The sequence below is a fragment of the Aegilops tauschii genome, chromosome 3, assembly GCF_002575655.3.
Source record: "Aegilops tauschii subsp. strangulata cultivar AL8/78 chromosome 3, Aet v6.0, whole genome shotgun sequence".
Taxonomy (NCBI): domain Eukaryota; kingdom Viridiplantae; phylum Streptophyta; class Magnoliopsida; order Poales; family Poaceae; genus Aegilops; species Aegilops tauschii.
Genome location: NC_053037.3, coordinates 558,167,641 through 558,189,094, shown reverse-complemented (window position 1 = coordinate 558,189,094; position 21,454 = coordinate 558,167,641). Strand labels below are relative to the sequence as shown.

Sequence of the window (21,454 nt, the reverse complement as noted above, 5' to 3'; positions counted from 1 at the left end):
GGTTATTGCCCAATCCCAGGAGCAACCTCATCCTATATGCAGCATCACCATACAACCATGCAGGTCTATCCCTCTCTTGCAGCGGCGAAATGCAGCAGATAAGAAAATCTGCCCCCACATGCTCGATGGTTAGCCCGGCAGTCGCCAAACAGGTAATCCTATTGATTGCCGGGTGCAACCTGTCCTTAGTAAGGCCTCTGGTGCTCCAATCGTTGCAGCGCTCGACGCACTCCTTCCGTGCTTTGCAGAACTCGGGGGCTTCCTTGTCCTGGATCCAGCACCAATCTCCTGTCCATTCATCCCACCTCTCGTGCTGGTATCCAGGGAGGTAATCCCAGATCTTCCTCGCCGCGCGCGGCATCCAACTAATGATTCCGGAGTGGTTAACTTTGCTCTCCACCCACGGGACGAAGTAGTGCCGGAACAGATCCACATTGGGCTTCACTCCGACGAAATTCTCGCACAAATGCGCGAAGATGGCCATGGTCGCCATTGCATTGGGCGTGAAATTGAGGAGGTGGAATCCATAGATGGTCATGATTGCCTTGAAGAACTCAGAGAAGGGGGGACAGAGGCCGCTGATGAAGTAAGCGCTGAAAAACCGATAAGAATTCGGCGGATCTTCCTCCTCCATCGCATAAACTACGGGCGCTCCATGCCTCTTCTTAACAGGCCTCCCCCACAGATACCCATACTTCGTCTGCAAAAGGGACCGCTCAAGGTAGATGGAACAAAGAATACGTCTTCACTCCGCTTCTTGTTCAGCTCCGCCGACCTCTTGCTTCCCTCGGCGGCGGCCTCCTTCGCCACGGCCATCGGCTTTCTCTTCTCTGCGGGTTTCTTCCCCATACCTGCGGCAGCAACACGGAAGGGGGAAGGGATTCGATGGGGAGGGTGGCGGCTGTAGGAGAGGCGAAGGGAGGAACTGTCGATTGGCTTGCAGAGGAAGAAGGTGGGGGAGCACAGCGGGAGACAGGTGAATCGAACCGCTCTGATTTTTCCCTACTCTTAAGGGGGAAAAGCGGGGCAGAGGCACGTCGCTTCAGAAAATTACTGTTTTTACCTTAACTGCAATAGTCCCACGACCCCACGACGTGCAGTAATTGCACGAAGTGGACGTTGGATTGACTAGTCGCCGCAGCAAACCGGCGTGCGCAGCCATCTCCCGCCACGTGTCTGTGCACTCTTGGGGCCTAACCCAACGTGCCCCGCGACACGTGTGGCTCAGGCCCGGGGGCTTATGTCGGGGAAAACAAACAGGGGCATGCATTTTCCCCTGACTCGTGCACGGACAAGCCAAGGCCGAGCCAAGGTATACAAGGACCCAAGAAATTCGAAGGATCAACATGTAGATCAGAGGGATCAAGAATGAGCCAAGGAAGTAGGATATCACCAAGAGAAAAGCCTCCCTTGCCGGGCAGGCGAGCCCGGCGAGGTGCGAGGCCACATCCAGAAGCAGACAACCAAGACACCCCGGCAGGGCCTGCCGGGGTTCACGGAGGCAGAACCACCTCACCAACCACTGCACCACGACCCACGTCGTCGATCAGTGCGGTGTCAAGCCACAAGGTGATTAAGTGGCAACCATCACCACATGGCAGCCATTTCCTACAGGAGAAACCCATAGATGACACCTATCCTACAACGTGTCAAGAGAACAGGCGTGGAGCTGGCAAGATAGCCCGGCAAGCCTTGCCGGGCAACCAGCAATGTGACGTTAAGCGGAGCATTTAATGCGCCCTGTCAGCCCACAGAGTTAGGTATGATAGCACTGTTTGCTATCTTATCAGTGCATAATGACTACTTTGTCATTGTGGTTACCCCTTGATCTATAAAAGGAGGCCCATGGCAAACGTACAAAGGGTTAGAAGGTTGGTTAACTCAAACCCCATACGCGCGTAGTCGCTGCTGCCCCAAGGCAACCCCTGCCGGGCAAGTGTACTCTTCTTGCCACCACCTTTTCTACCATCAATCCACCAAAGCAGGAGTAGGGTTTTACGCCTCGTGGCGGCCCGGACCTGGGTAAATTGCCTATGTGATCTCTGCCGTGCTGCCCCATGCCTCTCTGCTCTTTGTGCAATGCGTCGCCCCCTGCCGAACCAGCAAGGGACCTCCTGGTCCCATAGGTGGCCGTGGTTTCCCGCGACACTTGCCATGAGTTTGGCAAGGAGGTACAATGATGATCTAGGAGTAGATCACTGGACAACGGTCAAAATTATCCTTAGGTAGCTTAAAGAGGACTAAGGAAATATTTCTCGATTATGGAGGTGATAAAGAGTTCATCCTAAAGGCTTACGTCGATGCAAGCTTTGACACTGATCCAGATGACTCTAAGTCTCAATCTCGATACGTATTGAAAGTGGGAGCAATTAGCTAGAATAGCTCCATGCAGGGCATTGTAGACATAGAAATTTGCAAAATACATACGGATTTCAATGCGGCAGACCCGTTGACTAAACCTCTCTCACAAGCAAAACATGATCACACCATATTACTCTTTGGGTGTTAACCACATGTCGATGTGAACTAGATTATTGACTCTAGTAAACCCTTTGGGTGTTGGTCACATGGTGATGTGAACTATGGGTGTTATTCACATGGCGATGTGAACTAGATTATTACTCTATTGCAAGTGGGAGGCTGAAGGAAATATGCCCTAGAGGCAATAATAAAGTTGTTATTTTATATTTCCTTATTCACGATAAAGTTTTATTATTCATGCTATAATTGTATTGATCGGAAACCTAAATACATGTGTGAATACATAAACAAATACCGTGCCCCTTGTAAGCCTCTACTAGACTAGCTCGTTGATCAAAGATGGTTAAGGTTTTCTAACCATAGACATGTGTTGTCATTTGATAATAGGATCACATCATTAGGAGAATGATGTGATGGACAAGACCCATACGTTAGCTTGGCATAATAATCGTTCAGTTTATTGCTATTACTTTCTTCATGTCAAATACATATTCCTTCAACTATCAGATTATGCAACTCCCGGATACCAGAGTAATACCTTGTGTGCTATCAAATGTCAAAACGTAATTGGGTGATCATAAAGATGCTCTACAGGTATCTCCGAAAGTGTTTGTTGAGTTGGCATAGATCGAGATTAGGATTTGTCACTCCGAGTATCGGAGAGGTATCTCTGGGCCCTCTCGGTAATATACATCATAATCTTGCAAGAAAATGACTAAGGAGTTAGTCACGAGGTGATGTATAACGGAACGAGTAAAGAGACTTGCCAGTAACGAGATTGAACTAGGTTTAGAGATACCGACGATCGAATCTCGGGCAAGTAACATACCGATGGACAAAGGGAATTACGTATGTTGTCATAACGGTTCGAATGATAAAGATCTTCATAGAATATGTAGGAACCAATATGGGCATCCAGGTTCCGCTATTGATTATTGACTGGAGAGCTATCTCGGTCATGTCTACATAGTTCTCAAACCCGTAGGGTCTGCACGCTTAACGTTCGTTGACGATGTAGTGTTATATGAGTTATATGATTTTGTGACCGATGTTGTCCGGAGTCCCAGATGAGATCACGGACATGACGAGGAGCTCCGGAACGGTCCGGAGGTAAGGATTGATATATAGGACGATGGTAGTTGGACACCGGAAATGTTTCGGGTGGTACCGGGTACTTATCGGGTCACCTGAAGGGGTTCCGGGCAGCCCCGGTAGGTTATTGGGCCTTATGGGCCAAAAGGGAAAGAGGACACCATCCCACAAGAGGCTGGTGCGCCCCTCTACCCCCTGCCCACGCACCAAAGGAGGGAGGGAAGGAAAGGGGAGGCGCCCTAAGGCAGCCATCTCCCTTTCCTTTCCCCCTCATGTCCAAATAAGGAAAGGGGGCGCAGGGCAAGGCAGCAGCCCTAGGGCTACCGCCAGGTCTCTTGGGGCACCCTAGGGGCTGCCTTCTCCCGTCTCACCTACATATACTTGGGGAGGGGGCGCCACACAAGGACACAACATTGTCTTAGCCATGTGCGGCGCCCCCATCCATCGTTTACTCCCTCGGTCATATTTTCGTAGAGCTTAGGCGAAGCCCTGCGGAGATCACATAACCATCACCGTCACCATGTCATTGTGCTGTCGAAACTCATCCACTACCTCGTCGTCTCACTGGATCAAGAAGGCGCGGACGTCACCGAGCTGAACGTGTGCTGAACACGGAGGTGTCATATGTTCGGTACTCGATCAGTTGGATCCCGAAGAAAGTTCGACTACATCAACCGCGTTGTGAAATGCTTCCGCTTACAGTCTATGAGGGTACATAGCCACACTCCCCCCCTCTCGTTGCAATGCATCTCCATAGATAGATCTTGCGTGTGCGTAGAATTTTTTTGTTTTCCATGCAACGTTTCCCAACATGTATAACTGAAATAATTCTTCAAATTCAACATACAACACGTCGACTCCAATGAAGCCGTGCTCATCTTTAATTCCCAGAAAGATACTGACGGTCCCATCCTTGCAGGTTTTAAAGTACCCGTCATGTAATCTTCGCATCATCGTTGATAGATGCGGGAGCTGCTCAGGTTTGACGAGAGGCTTCCCGTGCTCGTATCTAAAGGCTACTACCTTAGCCATTTCGAACTGCACATCATCGCCTAAGTAATCACCAAGAGTGATAACAAGACCACTAGCCGCTTCCCCTGGATCATTAGCAATATCGTTAAGAGCAACTCTAGCAGACCCCGCAAAAATTTGACCCGCAAAACGCGTTTGCGGTTCCACGAAGATCACGTTTCCGGGTCGAAAACTAGCGCGGCCGAACAGAACCCGTATCTAAACCTGCATAATTTGAAAAAACACTTTCGCGGGAGAAATTGCACAAACATAGTTCATCACATACTACATAGTTCATCACATGATCAACAAACTACAAGCATAGTTATACTACATACTACGTTAAACTAGTACTAGGATACCGTTCATCCTACTGTTTGTCCCTCCTCCTCCTCTGGCACTCCCACGGGCGGCAGGGGAGGAACCCTAGCCGCCGCCCGCCTCTCCCTCCCCCTCTCCTCCTCCCCCTCCCGCCGCCGCCAGAGGGCGCGGCCGGGCGAAGCCTGGCCGGCGCCGGCGCCGGCGGGGACTTCTCACCTCCTCGCTCGTCAGGGGCTGGCGTGGGTCAGCGTGGCGGAAGCTCGGGGCCCTGCTGGCGGCGCGGTGGGCTGCGCTGGGGCGGGACGTGCCTGTCCTTGCGCTGGTGGTGGCTGATGGAGCGGTGGCCAGATCTGGCGGGCGGCGCGGGCTGGGTCTTTGTGGGCAGCTTGGGCCGCGGTCGGCCATCTCTGCGGTGGTCGGTGGAGTGGCGGCGCGGTGGTGGTGTTGGTGGTTCGTGGTGGTGGTGGCGTCGGCGGCGGTGTGGGCTTCGGCCGACCTTGCGTGCGGCAGCCGTTGGCGGCGAGGGTGGTGGCGCTGGCTCGGGGCTGCCCCTCGGGGTCCCGACGTGGATGTGGGCTGCCACGGCATGGTGGTGGACCATGGCGGTGGTCTGGGTCGTCTCACGGCGGCGGCTGGACTTCTTCGGCGTCTGCCTGTCGGTGAGCGCCCTTGTCGACCTTCGATTCCTCTCCCCGCCGCTTGGGCGCTACCTTCATCGGAGGGTTGGCCCTCTCCCAGCTGCGGCCCATCACTCGTCTTGCGCCCGGCAGCAGGACCGAGCTCGTCTCGTGCCCGGCAGCAGGACTGGACTCGTCTCGCGCCCGGCAGCGGGACCGAGCTTGTCTCGCGCCCGGCAGCAGGACCTAACTCGTCTCGCGCCCGGCGGCAGGACGGGTCGATGGTGGCCAATTTTGGCCGGCCTATTGGGTCTCGACGCTGGAGACTGCTCAGGGGTGCGAAAGGCGGTTCCTTTTCACTCGTCTCTTTTGTTGGGGTAGCGGTGGGTGGCGGGTGAAGTGGCATCGAGGTCCTGGATGCCGGGGCGGCAGCCCTGGTGGTGGTGTCGCGGTGCTCATGGGCAAAGCCCGTGGCTTGGGGCTGCCTGGTGGCCATGGCCGTGTGGGCGGCGTGGTAGTCAGGGTGTGACGTTCGGTGGCGGTGAATATTGGCCGGGGTGAAAACCTGTTCTATCTTTGGACGGACCGGCGGCGGCGAAGTTTGTTCCCTTCTTGAAGGCTTCGTCGCGGCTCTCACTTCCCGTCGTGTAGCTCCAGGGGAAACCCTGACCCTTGGATCGGGCGGTGGCGGCGCTTCGGTGTCGTAACCTTCCTGTAGGCACCGCCTTGGAGCCCTCGGTTCGTCGTATGTACGTTCTTCTCTTCGCGGTGGCGCGTTCACGGTTGAGGCCCCCAGTTGGTCTTGTAGTGCTAGGGGTGGTGTTGCTGCGCTCATCGCCTTTGTATCCTGCCTTGGGTGTGTGCGTGTGTTCTGGTGGCGTGCGTTGTACCGGGTTGTTGATGATCTTTGCTTTACATATAAAGCGGGGCGAAAGCCTTTCTCGGTAAACTAGTACTAGAGGAGTCGAATCTGACGGCGGCGAGGTCGCGGCAAATGGACGACGTCGTGGAGGAGCCGGACGCTCAATCCTCCTCGCCGGAGCTGCACCGGTCGACGTACTTTGCCGCCTGCTCCGCGCGGATGCGATACCACTCCTCGGCCTTCTCCTTGGCGGCGAGGTTGGCGGCGACCACCTCCCGCCACTAGAGGGCTTCGAGCTCCTCGGCGTGGCGCTGGCGCTACGCCTCCTGCACACGCTCCGCTCGGCGATGGCGGCCGCAACGGCGTCGACGTCAGCGACGTAGTCTTCCGGCCCGATGATACCGTGGCGGCCGAGCAGAGCGGGCTCCTCGGGCTCCTCCTTCACGGGGACGAAGGCGAATGCGTCCGGCTCCTCTGGCTCCTCCTCGTCCTCCGACCACTCCCTCTTCACGGGGAGAAGGCCCGCGCCGGAGGAGGAGGAGCTCCCGGCGTACGAGGTCCTCGCGGAGGAGAAGGACGCGCACCGGCGGTTGTACTCCACGATCTCGTTCCGCTGGAAGCTCACCGGCGGCGACAAGTCGCGGTTGGTCCACTTCCGGGCCCCGCGCTTCCGCGCGCCGTCGGACTGGACGCGCCGCTCGCGCTCCGGGTCCCTTCCGCCGTCGGATCTGCTGCCGGAGCAGCGTCTGGAGCTCCACATTTGGCCCCACATGGCGGCTGGAGGCGGGGCGGGTGGTCGCCGGCGGTGAGAAATGTGGAGAGGGGGAAGGGGAATCGCGTGGCTCGGCGGCGGCGAGTGACAGGGTTTGGACCCGCAAACGAGTCGCGGAACCGCAGTTATAGTGGTCGGGGCGTGCGGTTTGCGGGCCGCGGCAAAACAATTTGCGTGCCGGGCGAGTATGCGGGCTCTGTTCTGGCCGAAAAAATGGGACGAGGCCGCATACTCGCTGGAATTTTGCGGGTTTGCGTATTTTGCGGGGTCTGCTAGAGTTGCTCTAAAGACCTTGAGCAGGGGGCGCGATTGTTTTTCCTATTCGCCGAGCTGGGGAATTGTTTTCCCACTTCTTGCAGCACTGCTAGTACTTCCCGACCGGTTCTCATATGTCTTTACAATACAGCGGTCATAGCGTGATAGCGGCGGAGGCAGTGGTGGTCGCCTAAGGGCATCCAGACAAAGCTTCGCATTTACCGGATATATTTTCTCCTTTGGAGGTGGACGTTTTGGTGCAAGCTGGCGTTTCACATCGGCAAGAACGGTGTCCTTGTTTTCCTCGTCAGTCATCTCATATGGTAACTTGGCAGGAGCCTTCTTGATGCTTGGACCAGCTTTGGATTTCTTCCTTGTTGTACTGCTAGGCGCCGGAGCTGCGATGGCTCTCTTCCGCCATTGCTGAGGCGGTGGAGTCCGTTGACGCGGCGGAGGAGGCGGAGTCCGCTGGAGCAGCGGAGACAGTTGAGGCGGAGGAGGATTCTACAGAGGGGCCTCCTTTGCTGGAGTCCACTGAGGCGGCGGAGACAGCTGACACAGCGGAGATGGCTGAGGCAGCGGAGGTAGAGCTAGACTGTGAGGAGTCTGCTGAGGGGCCTCCTCCAGTTGAGTCTGCTGAGGCGGCGTCCAGTTTGGAAGCACGGTTTTTTCCTTTCTCCATAGAATGGTAGTTCTTAAGGCATTTTCCAGATGATTGTCCCCTTCACCTATAGGGTAGTCAAGCTCCAGCCCCTCCAATCCGGTGGTAACTTCATCCACCCCGACAACAGCAAAGCCATCTGGAATCGGGGCGCAAAGGAAAGTTCCATCAGGTCGACGAGGTAAGACATAGCCGACCGCCACCTTCAATGTTAGGTTATGGCATTTCGTAATTAGCTCACAATGTTCCTTCTCCGTGATATCATCCATGGGGCAGCGAGGAGCCGTGATATCAGGTCGAACTAGCTCCGTGGAAGCCACGCTGCTTTTCCGCTGAGATGGTGGGGTAGCTTCATGGGCAGTATCGAATCAAGGATCTTTCCTGCTGCTGAGATGGTGGGTCCGTAGCTCGCTCACTGGTAAGTGCCTCTAGTTTCTTCTCATGCAGCGGTAATCTTTCTTCCATCTTCTGCATCCGGTCTGCTTCCTCTTTCTTTTTTCTCCCTCGGCTTATATAACCAGGGTTGTCTGGAAACCCATACTTCCACGCAACAGAGCCTGATGTGCCTCGTGTTCATCCAGGGTGTTCAGGATTCCGAGGGCCTTTGATAGCTCATCCTTCTCTCTGTCGGGATGGAACCTCCCTTCCTGCACTTCCTGGATTGCTTCCTAAATCTTTTTTACGGGCACTTCACGTTGAGCTTTCATGAAAACACACTTCCCTATTTCTATGTCCAAAGTTCCCCCATGCCCGAAGAACCAAGTCCTTGCCCGTTCGGGCCAGTTCAATGTCGCTGGTTGGACCCCTTTAGCAAGCAGGTCGTTCTCAGCTTTGTCCCACGTAGGCCGGGCAAAGATGTAGCCACCTGTCCCCGTAACATGGTGATACTTCTTCTTTGCAGCATTTTGCTTATTTATCTATGACCTTTTCTTAGCTTTCTCCGATTTCTTGTACGCCACAAATGCGGGCCAGTGATCTTTTATCTTCGCATATTGACCGGTGAATTCTGGAGTCTCGTCTTTGTCGACAAACTGTTTGTTCAATCTTTTCTTCCAGTTCTTGAATAGTTCTCCCATCTTCTTAAGAGCCCATGCCTTGACTTGTCGCTGTATAATTAGGTTATTTGGATCCTCCTCTGGCGGTAGGCTGAAATTTATCATGAGGGAGTTCCAAAGCTCATCTTTCTGTCTATCATCGACATAAGGTATTTCAACGTCCTTCCTCTTATTCCGTTCTTGGATGCTGATCGGGATGCTTTGCATAACAACAACTCCGCACTTATGTATAAATTTGTCTTCGGTCCGCTTGGGAGCAATTTGTTGTCCATCTAGAGCGGCTTCTTCGACCATGAACCTTTCATCCTGGCCCAACCTTTTCTTCGGGCCTCGTCTCCTTATAGAAGTTTGGCTCGATCCAGAGGGCTAAAATAAGAAATAAGTGTTAAAATATGTACATACAAATTAAAACAATTAACGCATCTAGTCAACAGAGGCTTAATTAATATTACATACCTCGCCGGACTTTACAACAGTTAAGGCTCCAACACCGGCAGAGCCGTCATCTCCTCCCTCCTCCATTCGATCACCGGAGTCGTCATCCTCTCTTCCCTCACCATCGGTCTTGTTGATAAACGACAAGGTGATACCATCACCTGCGTTGCGGATTATATCCCCCAACAACTCTTCTTGGTCTAAGTCTCTGTCATGTTCCATAGTTTCTGCAAATATTACAACATGGCAATATACAACCATGAGAGATGGATTAGTGGCAAACATAGACCTAATCACAACAAGGAATCATATGCATATGAGCAATGGATTAGTGGCAAACATCATGCAAAGTTGGCAAGTTTTATAACAGTCAATTTCAGATTATCGTCGAGGACTCCTCCCCCATTATGTCGAAGTTATACCGAAATTATCGGGGTTATGTTTAACGACCCCCCCCCTCATGTCGAAGTCAATGAACAACATGAAAAATTCTAAGTGATTGCTAAACTTGTATGCTTCATTTATATGAAGATCAATTATCCAATATAGGATTTAGGGTGGCAGAAAACAGAGGATACTTTCGGGAGAGGATACTTTGCGGACCGTCTCTCTTTCGGGGTACAAAATGAATACAAGATTTATACACAAGATGAATACAAGATGGATACACAACGAAACAAATGAACCAACCATCATCATATGAACAAAACTCAGCATACAACAAATGGACACCTTCTATCGAACAGCGGAGAGGGATGATCAGGGAAAAACTCCACGGAGATGCAACGCCACAACCTGTAATTCTACAAAGTTTCAGACTTAGAGAAAAATAGCATGACATTGTAGCTAGATACCAATTTGAAAGCAAGTTTCAGACTTAGAGAAACATAGTTGTAGCTAGATACCAATTTGAAAACAAGATTTGAACATGCTACATAATTTCTACATGGCAACAAATGGCATGACATGAATGTGCATGTAACACATGGCAAAACATGCTTATTGAACTAATTCAAATGGCCCCTAGATCAATGGCTATCATCATCATTAAGTTGACAACTATTAACAGATTTTCAGACTGATATTTGTAGAGTGGCAGAAAATAAATTCATGATGCAACCTTTGAGGCAAGTAAAATATATGCTACAATAGTTTTTCATGGCAACAAAGAGCATGGCAAGCATGTACTAATTACCCTAAAAAAACACCCTTACTGATCATGATCCAAAGATGCACATATTTGTTACAAACCTCAAGGAAAAATGCAAAGTATTAATACGGCCAGTTTCAGACTTAGAGAAAAATAGCATGGCATGGCAGAAATGAATAGATAGCAACTTTACAAGCTTGTAGCACTCACTACAGGTCCTAACATGGCATGAACTAAAATCTACCAGCAAGATGACATCAAAATGCTCCTACTTCATGTTCAAAGATTGCCCAAAAGATGCTTGCATTAAAACATACAAAAAACACAAAATGAACTCTAATGCAAAAAAATTGTTCTTCAATTTGTTTTAGCAAGATCATCATGAACAAAAATTTCTATGACCAAAAATTTCACACTAATTTCTATGACCCAAGTTTATATACATCTTAATTTTCCATGGCCAACAACACATATTAAGTTGGCATGGCAAATTTCCATGATGTATGAAGGGAAAAAACAAGAATTGGCAACGTTATGTTCAATAAAACTGCCAAAACATGTTTGCCATGCCAAAACATGAAATCTTGTTATAAGAACAAATTGTTAACTTGCCATCTGATGAATACTAAATAATGTCTACAAATTGCCCCAACTATAAACCATTTTAGTAACATTTTTGTCATCAAGTATATATCAACTATAGGAATGGGAGCTTCACATTTTCATTTAAAAAATTAGTAGCTTCACATTTTCGTTTCAAAAAAGACTTGCTTCACGTTTTCATTTAACAAAAATACTACCTTCACATTTTCATTTCAAGAAAATGGGAGCTTCACATATTCATTTCAAAAAAATACTAGCTTCACATTTTCACAACTACTCATCTACTACTACTACTACATCTATGAAAACTTGCATATAAGAGGGCCATTTAGCACATCATCTCCATCTAGCCATGGAACTTGAAAAAAATGTGAAGGGGGGAGAGAGATATACGATGTGGAGGATGAGCGGGGGCGACGGCTGCGGCGGGAGAGGGGAGCGGCGGCCGGCGGCGGGGGTTCGGGGAGGAGCCACGAGCGGCCGGTGTCGGGGCTCGGGGAGGAGGCGCGGGTGGCCGGCGTCGGGGGTGGTGACAACCAGGACGGGCTCGGGGGCGGCAATGAAAAGGAGCGGGCGGAGCTCGACGGGGGCGGCGATGGCGAGGAGGCCCGGCGAGAAGGCCGAGCGGGCTCGAAGGCGACGGTGATCTCCGGTGCAGTAGTCTGCCGGCGTCGTGCTCTGGTTCGGCGTTGGGGGAGAGAATGGGAGAGATTTGGAGAAATTTCCTAAGTCCCTGCATATATACCCCCACCCTTTAGTCCCGGTTGGTTGCTCCAACCGGGACTAAAGGCCCCCCTTAAGTCCCGGTCCGAGCCACCAACTGGGACTAAAGGTGAATTTCACTAGCCCAAAGGGCGGGAAGCCTGGGCCTTTAGTCCCTGTTGGTGGCTCGGACCGGGACTAAAGGGGGGCCTTTAGTCCTGGTTGGAGCCACTAACCGGGACTAAAGTATTGGTCCCGGCACCGCGAGAGGCGATGGAAGTTTAGTCCCACCTCGCCAAGCGAAGCGCGCTCGCACCTCTTTATAAGCCCTGCTGCGATGTCCCTCCGGAGCTCCTCTCTAAAGCAGGCAGTACATGCCTAACATTCTTCCCTGCCCTGTGGGGCCTACTTGTCCCGCGTCCTACATCTTGTCCCATGTATAGTTGGGTTTCTAGTCGTATGCAGGCCGTGGTGGCCTAGTAGGCGGGCATTTTTTATTTTTTATGTTATTTTTTGCATATGTTGTGTCAATTTTTTGACCTTCAAATCACATTCTAATTTTTATACATACTCACTTATGTGTAATGCACATGATTATCAAAGAATTTCAACAAAATATATAAAATTCTATAAAATAATTTATGAAAATTTTTGCTATTAAAGTTTTTAACAAAAAATACTTTATGATCATAACTAGAGGTTTATAAAAGCTTTTTAGTTGATTCTTTTTGTTATTGAAGGATATTATAGTTTTGTTTTAGTTGATCACAACAAAATGTTTTAATTTATTCTTTTTAGTTGATTCTTTTTGCTATTATAGTTTTATAAAAGCTTTTTAGTTGATTATTTTAATGATTTTTTGAGCTAAATGACCCTGAAATTGAAAAACACTACAAATGAAGAATATTATAAAATACTTTTTATTAACCTAATAATGTTATATTTTCTTTTCTGTTAAGTAATTATTTTAACCTAATAATTTTTGTTAACCTAGTTTATTTTGATGCATAGACACATAGTGATTCAAAAAGGTCGACACCATTTATCTATGTTAAGGAGATAGACCCTTACTACAAATCTTAGAGTCCATATCCTTAACAAAGGATGCAATGATGTCAGAAGCTTATCCCTTCTGGACGACCCGGATATTTAAGGTGGTCGACTAGCTCATCACTTGGCGAGGTGGGACTAAATACGGGTGTGAAAATCTGCGGTAGGCCTTTAGTCCCGGTTGGTGCCACCAACCGGGACTAAAGCTAGGTTTTAGTTTATTATTTTCTACTTTCATGCATTTAATGAATTTTTTTAGCTAAATGACCCTGAAATTAAAAAGCACTACAAATAAACTCTAAAAAGGTTGAAACTTGGCATGGTATCATAATTTCACCCACATAGCATGTGCTAAAAAGTTGAGAGGGTTACAGCAAAAACTGGATGCACTTCGTGTACAAACTAGACAATCTCTTTCGAAGTATCAGGGTTTCGGACGAAAACTCATCTATTACAAAGGGATTTCATTTTTTAACTTATTTTAACTCCAGACTTTTTGTGCGTTCAATATGCACCATTCAAAGCCACATCATCAATTTTCAACCCTTTTCTGACTTAATTTGCTATTTTTCATGCATTTAATGATTTTTTGAGCTAAATGACCCTGAAATTGAAAAGCACTACAAATGAACTCTGAAAAGGTTCTTGGCATGGTATCATAATTTTTCCCATGTAGCATGTGCTAAAAATTTGAGAGGGTTACAACAAAAACTGGATGCACTTCGTGTACAAACTAGACAATCTCTTTCAAAGTATCAGGGTTTCGGACGAAAAATCATCTATTACAGAGGGATTTCATTTTTTGACATGTAACTGTAGTGATATTCTAGATCAAAGCCATCATCAGAATAGTTGTGGAGCATAACTATGGCTTTCAACCAAGAATTAAAGGTGCAAAATATTCGGTTATCTTGTATATGTTGAACAGTTACCTGAACAATTGTACCATATGGTATGCTGTCTTCACCAGAGAGAAGTCGTCACTTTTTCTTCGCGTTTGTCCCTTTCTTATTGTGTCGTAACCATGGTTAATGTTTACCGTTTAACAGGACGCTTGGGTCAGCGTTCACTTTGAATGGAGGAATTTCATAAAACTTTTCATAATCTTCAGACATGTCTGTCTTGTCCTCCACTCCCATGATGTTTCTTTTTCCTGAAAGAACTATGTGGCGCTTTGGCTCATCGTATGATGTATTCACTTCCTTATCTTTTCTTTTTCTCAGTTTCGTAGACATGTCCTTCACATAGAAAACCTACGCCCCATCATTGGTTAGGACAAATGGTTTGTCTGTGTACCCAAGATTGTTGAGATTCACTGTTGTCATTCCGTACTGCGGGTCTACCTATACCCCGCCTCCTGACAGATTGACCCATTTGCACCGAAACAAAGGGACCTTAAAATCACGTCCATAGTCAAGTTCCAATATGTCCTCTATGTAACCATAATATGTGTCCTTTACCCTATTGGTGTTTGTTGCATCAAAGCGGACACCACTGTTTTGGTTGGTGCTCTTTTTATCTTGGGCGACCGTGTAAAATGTATTCCCATTTATCTCATACCCTTGGTAAGTCAATACTGTCGAAGATGGTGTCCTGGACAACAAGTACAACTCATCTCCAACAATGTTGTTACCCATGAGATGTGTTTGCAACCAACCACCGAAAGTCCTGATGTGTTCATGTGTAGTCCAGTCGTCATACTGCTCCGGGTGTTTGAAGCATAGAATATTCCTGTGTTCCTTGATATACGAGGCCACCAAGGTAGAATTCTATAGAACTGTGTAGTGTGCTTGCGCCCAAGAATGCCCGTCCCTACATATTATTGAATCCGCTCCTAGCGTGCCTTTTCGACTCAGTCTCCCCTCATGCCGCGATTGAGGAACACCAGTCGGCTTAAGGTCAGGAATAAAGTCAACACAAAACGCAATGACTACCTCTGTTTCATGGCCCTTGGAGACGCTTCCTTTTAGCCTAGCACGGTGACGAACATATTTCTTTAAGACTCGCATGAACCTCTCAAAGGGGAACATATTGTGTAGAAATACAGGACCCAGAATGGAAATCTCGTCGACTAGGTGAACTAGGACGTGCGTCATAATATTGAAGAAGGATGGTGGGAACATAAACTCGAAACTGAGAAGACATTGGACCAAATCATTCTGTACCCTTGGTAGGATTTCTGGATCGATTACCTTCTGAGAAATTGCATTGAGGAATGCATATAACTTCACAATGGCTAATCGAACATTTTCTGGTAGAAGCCCCCTCAATGCAACCGGAAGCAGTTGCGTCATAATCACGTGGCTGTCATGAGACTTTAGGTTCTCGAATTTTTCTCTGCCATATTTATTATTCCCTTTCATATTCGACAAGAAGCCAGACGGGATCTTGATACTGAGCAGGCATTCAAAAAAGATTTCCTTCTCTGCTTTGGTAAGATCGTAGCTGGCAGGACCTTGATACTGCTTTGGATGCATGTCGTGTTTTTCGTTCATATGTTGTTGGTCCCCCTGTGCCTCCGGTGTATCTTTTGTCTTCCCATACACGCCTAAGAAGCCTAGCAGGTTCACGCAAAGATTCTTCGTCATGTGCATCACGTCGATTCGAGAGCGGACCTCTAGGTCTTTCTAATAGGGTAGGTCCTAAAATATAGATTTCTTCTTCCACATGGGTGTGTGTCCGTCAGCGTCATTCAGAATAGATTGTCCGCCAGGACCCTTTCCAAAGATTACTTGTAAATCCTTGACCATATCAAGTATATCATCACCAGTACGGAGGATATGCCTCTTCTGGAGATCTGCCTCACCTTTGAAATGCTTGCCTTTTTTTCTTAAGGCGTGCTTGGTCGAAAGAAATCGACGATGTCCCAAATACACATTCTTCTTGCATTTTTCCAAATATGTACTTTCAGTCTCATCTAAACAGTGTATGCATGCGTTATATCCCTTGTTTGTCTATCCTGAAAGGTTACTAAGAGCAGGCCAATCATTGATGGTTACAAACAACAATGCTCGTAGGTCAAATTTCTGCTGTTTGTGCTCATCCCACACACGTACACCTTTTTTATCCCATAGCTGTAAAAGTTCTTCAACTAATGGCCTTAGGTACACATCAATGTCGTTGCCGGGTTGCTTAGGGCCTTGGATGAGCACTGGCATCATAATGAACTTCCGCTTCATGCATAACCAAGGAGGAAGGTTATATATACATAGAGTCACGGGCCAGGTGCTATGATTGCTACTCTGCTCCCCAAAAGGATTAATGCCATCTGCACTTAAACCAAACCATACGTTCCTTGCGTCATCTGCAAAGTCCCGCCACTTTCTCTCATTTTTTTTCTCCATTGCGACCCGTCAGCGGGTACTCTCAACTTCCCGTCTTTCTTACGGTCTTCTTTGTGCCATCACAACAACTTGGCATGCTCTTTGTTTCTGAACAGATGTTTCAACCGTGGTATTATAGGAGCATACCACATCACCTTGGCAGGAACACTCTTACCGGGGCGCTCGCCCCCAACATCACCAGGGTCATCTTGTCTGATCTTATACCGCAATGCACCGTATACCGGGCATGCATTCAAATTCTCGTACTCCTCACCGCGGTAGAGGATGCAGTCATTAGGGCATGCATGTATCTTCTGCACCTCTAATCCTAGAGGGCAGAGAACCTTCTTTGCTTCGTACATACTGTCAGGCAATTTGTTATCCTTTGGAAGCTTCTTCTTCATTATTTTCAGTAGCTTCCCAAATCCCTTGTCAGATACACCATTCTATGCCCTCCATTGCAGCAATTCCAGTGCGGTACCGAGCTTTGTGTTGCCATCTTCGGAATTTGGGTACAACCCTTTTTTGTGATCCTCTAACATGCGATCGAATTCAACTTCTCCCTTTCACTTTCGCATTCTCTCTGTGCATCAACAATGACCCGGCAAAGATCATCATCGGGCACATCGTCTGGTGCCTCTTGATCTTCATCTTCCCCCTCTTCTTCAACAGTACCACCATATTCAGGGAGCATAGGATAGTTGTCATCATCCTCTTCTTCTTTGTTTTCTTCCATCATAACCCCTCTTTCTCCGTGCTTGGTCCAAAGTCCAAACATTATAGTATGGCATGAAACCCTTCTCAAGCAGGTGGAAGTGAAGGGTTTTCGAGTCATAGTAATCATTCGTATTCCCACAGATAGTACATGGACAATACATAGAATCATTCTGCTTGTTTGTCTCAGCCACATCGAGAAAAATATGCAGGCCCGTAATGTAGTCGGAGGTGCGTCGGTCACTGTACATCCATTGTCGGTTCATCTATGTGCATTATATAATTAAGTGTATCAAAAACCATTACAGAACATCATGAAGAGATAAATGACCAAATTAATACAAGTTCATCATCACATTAAAACCAAACTACAGTAGTGATCAAATGTTATTACTGAAAAAATAAATACATAAAGTTCATACATAGTTCTCATAGAACACTTAATGAAACAAATAGTTATAAAAGATAATATACCACATCCGAATCATAGACCAGACGAGAGCCGACGGGGGCGGATACCAAAACCATGGCACTATATAATAACAAATAATAATAAAAGTAAGAAAATTATACAAGTAGCTATCTAAATCATACAAGTAAGAAATCTTTTTCTTTTAAAAAGAAGATAAGAAGGGACGGCGACGAGATCGGCGCGGGCGATCGACGGGGGTGAGGATGGGGACGGGGACGGGACGACACCCTACACATGTGCAAACTCTAAGAAGTTAATTTGAGCTCAAATTGTGCATCTAAATCAAATGAACTCCCACATACACTCCTCCACTAAAACCCACAAATCACTCTACTTCTAGAGCATTTAAAATGAGCTAAACTAGCAGTGAGAGATGAAAGGATGAAGTTGCTAACCTTCTAAAACACTTGTGTAGTTGGTGCACTGCCAAACCTAGACAAATATTGGGGAAAATGTAGCTTGGGGTCGAGCTTGGAGAGGAGAAAACTTAAGTGTGGCTCGGACATTTCATTGAACACCTCATGTGCATAGGAGGTGAGAACAGAGCAGCACACACCTCCCACAGGCCGGACGGCCAAAAAATAAAGGAGTGAGCGGGCAGGGGCGAGCATATATATAGGCATCTCTTTAGTCCTGGTTGGTGTCTAGAACCGGGACTGAAGACTGACCTCTAGTCCCGGTTCCAGCCACCAACCGGGACTAAAGGGGCTACGCTGTCCCGGTTGGTGGCTGGAACCGAGACTAAAGGTCCGAGCCAAACCGGGAGTGGTGCTTGCCGAGGCCCGGCCGACGCCCTGGCCGCTCGAACCGGGATTAATGCACGCATTAGTCCCGGTTCGTAAGTCGACCGGGACTGTTGCTCTTATCCGGCAAAAATCAAATCCCTGTTTTCTACTAGTGTTAATTCCGTGTTCATGTATGGAGTTATTATGGACGACTTTTGTCAAATTCGTCGCGCATAATCGACTGTTTGAAATTTCCTTTGACCAATAGCTTCATCTTACAGTTTCACACGACTTTTGTGTTTCATATTTTCTGTTTCGACGATTGTAGACGAGTAGATCTACATCTTCCTCATAAACTTGACATATACATATGTGTGATATGTTTTAATGACACTCCTTGATCTCCTTCATTCCTTCTAATCCTTCACTCGAGCTCCTCTCCTCCGTCCTACTACATTGGCACCACCGCAGGCGTTGTTTTCCGGCAAGGCACGGGAGCGCCGGGTAGGGCGCCTCGGCAGCCACATCACCGCCGGCCTCATCACGCTTGTGCTGATGTTGCTTGAGCTTCTTGGCTCTTAGGTGGAGCTGTTCTTCTACAATGGCAGCGGCGGCTCAACGCTCGCCTTCTCCATTGGCGCCTTCCTGCTGCTGGTCGTCGCCATGTTTGCCATGCACGCCTACATGTTGCTCGCGGTCACCATGGTACACGCACTGCATTTTTTCTCCTCTGTCATCTGTCTCAGCACCTTTCTATTCGTCTCTCCGCGCGGACTTTCTCTATGACGACGACGCAAGTAACTACTCCCTCTGTTTCTAAATATAAGTTTTTCTAGAGATTTCACTATGAACTACATACAAAGCAAAATGAGTGAATTTACACTCTAAAGTACATTTATATACATGTGTATGTAGTCCGCATTGAAATCTCTAAAAAGATTTATACTTAGGAACAGAGGGAGTAGTTCGCAGCGCCGAGTCCGATGACGGCGCGGCGAACTAGTTGCTTGCATCGTCGACACCGGCCACCGCAGTCGCCATGGCATTGCTTAACTCTGTGTATTACGTGCAGCTGTTAACTCTTAATCATATCCCGTGTATACGATCAAATACCGTTGTGGGAGGTTTGAGGGTCTGCGTCGTTCGAGATGCCCTAACCTGACGGGGCCAACAAAGCAGCCCAAATAGCTATTCACAGGGCGAACTCTCCTGACAATCGGCCCCACATGATAACCGGCGCTGAGGCCAACTCCACCGCGCGACCCTATCCTGTCCGGCCCCGTCCGTTTGGGGTAAAACGGACAAATGAGGCGGCCCAGCGCGCGACGGCCCGAACCCATCTGGTCCGTTTTGTGTCCGGGCCGACCCATTTCAAGCGCAAACTTGCGCCGGGTTTGGGTCGCGGCGGACACCAAATGGCCGCGCGCCTCGTCCGCGTCGAGGCCGCGTGGCAGGCGGCCACCTACCTCCCACCCGCCCACATCAATGCGCACGTGCGGACGGCCCCGCCTGTCATCCGCCCAGGCGAGGGGTCGCGGTCCTTCTTAAATGGGAACCGTGGACCGGTCGTCGTCCACACTGCCCCACGCCACCCCGCGGCCTCCTCGAAACCCGACAGCCCCAGTCCCAAACCCTAGCCAAGAACTCGCCGGCCGGCCACCCGCAGCCATGGGGCTATGGAACTACGGCCGCAAAGGCAAGCACGATCGCGAGGCTGGTTCCTCGTCGGGACGCCGCCGCGGCTCGGTGAAGAAGGAAGAGCCCACGTCGCCATCGCCACCACATCGGGCCCCCGCGCCGCCCGCGTTCTCCATCGCGCCCACAGCCGCCGGCGAGCGCGACCGGCACTACATCGAGGCGGCCGTCTGCCGCCTTTATTGGGAGACGAGGACGCCGCTGCCCTGGAGCGACGTCCACCTCCCCAATAACTGGCACCTGTCGGACGACCGCGTGCCGATCCCGCCCGTCCCGCAGAGCGGCCGTGCGCGCCGCCAGGAGATCCAACACCACCGCCGCCTCCTCCCGGACGACCTCTACTACGACGAGAGGTACGCCCCCGACTCGCCATTGTGGGACACTTGGCTCCGCGATGAGCACGACGTGCGGCGGGCGTCGTTCTTCGCCGGCACGTCGACGGGGCCGCGGCGGCCACGTGAGCCCCGAGCGGCTCCCCAGGCGCGCGGGCGTACGCGGGTGCGCGGCCTGACGCCCACGCGCCGTCGCCGTCGCCATCTCCATCTCCACCCCCACCTCCTCGCATGACGGCGGAGGAGGAGGCCCGGCCCATGGCGCGTGTGCTGGAGGACTCCATGCACACGCACGACAAGCGCCAATGGGAGGGCCTCGAGGAGATGACGGCCCTCTCCGCGACCGGCGACGTCGCCATCCTCAAGCTGGAGATGGTGCCGAAGGAGGAGGTGGTAGAGGAGCCGCCGGTGGCCGCGTTCCACCCTGACCTGGTGGGCCAGGGGTGGAGCTGGTCGTGCTCCGCTAAGCAGATGGCGGCCGCCCTGGGGGCCGTGAACTGGTGCCCCACGTCGCCGCGGTCGCCGGAGGGGGAGGCCTCGCCTCGGGAGGAGGTGGTGCAAGCACCGGCCACCTTCCAGCCCGCCGCCCCCGTGCACCATGGACCGCCGGCCCACCTGTGGACGCCGCCGGACTACGTCGACCTCGTCAGCGACGACGACGACACCGGTAGCCAGTGAAGACGGTGACGGCCACAACATCGACTGGCGCGGCAGGAGCGCGCGGGAGGCGTTTTTTTATTTTGGTTTTAAGTTAATTATGAAACTGGGCCGTTTAAGTGGACCGAGAAACTGGTCCGTTTTATGACCATAACCCCTATATATGTTTTATGCTTTTTTATCAGTGTTTATTTACTTTTTTAGTTATTTCATTTAAGTTTTTATATTTTTTTTATTCACGTCCACCCGGACAGGTTTTGGGGTGCGGCCGCGCGTTGGGCGCACCCATGACCCATCGAACAAACGCGGACATGGCAAGCCCATTGCCGCTCCAAAGGGACAAAATTCAGCCAAACCAGACGTTCGTTTGGGTCGCGCGGTGGAGTTGGCCTGAGGACGTAAAACATGCAGCCGGATTAGCCCAAGCGAACCACCCGAACAGAAACGCCCCACGCGCAGCCCGACGGTG

General features: G+C 49.8%; 1 pseudogene; it reads right to left on the bottom strand.

Annotated features, from left to right (window-relative positions):
- Positions 1-8,989: 8,989 nt before the first annotated feature.
- Positions 8,990-17,200, bottom strand: LOC141020666 (uncharacterized; annotated as a pseudogene).
- Between the last annotated feature and the right edge of the window lie 4,254 nt (positions 17,201-21,454).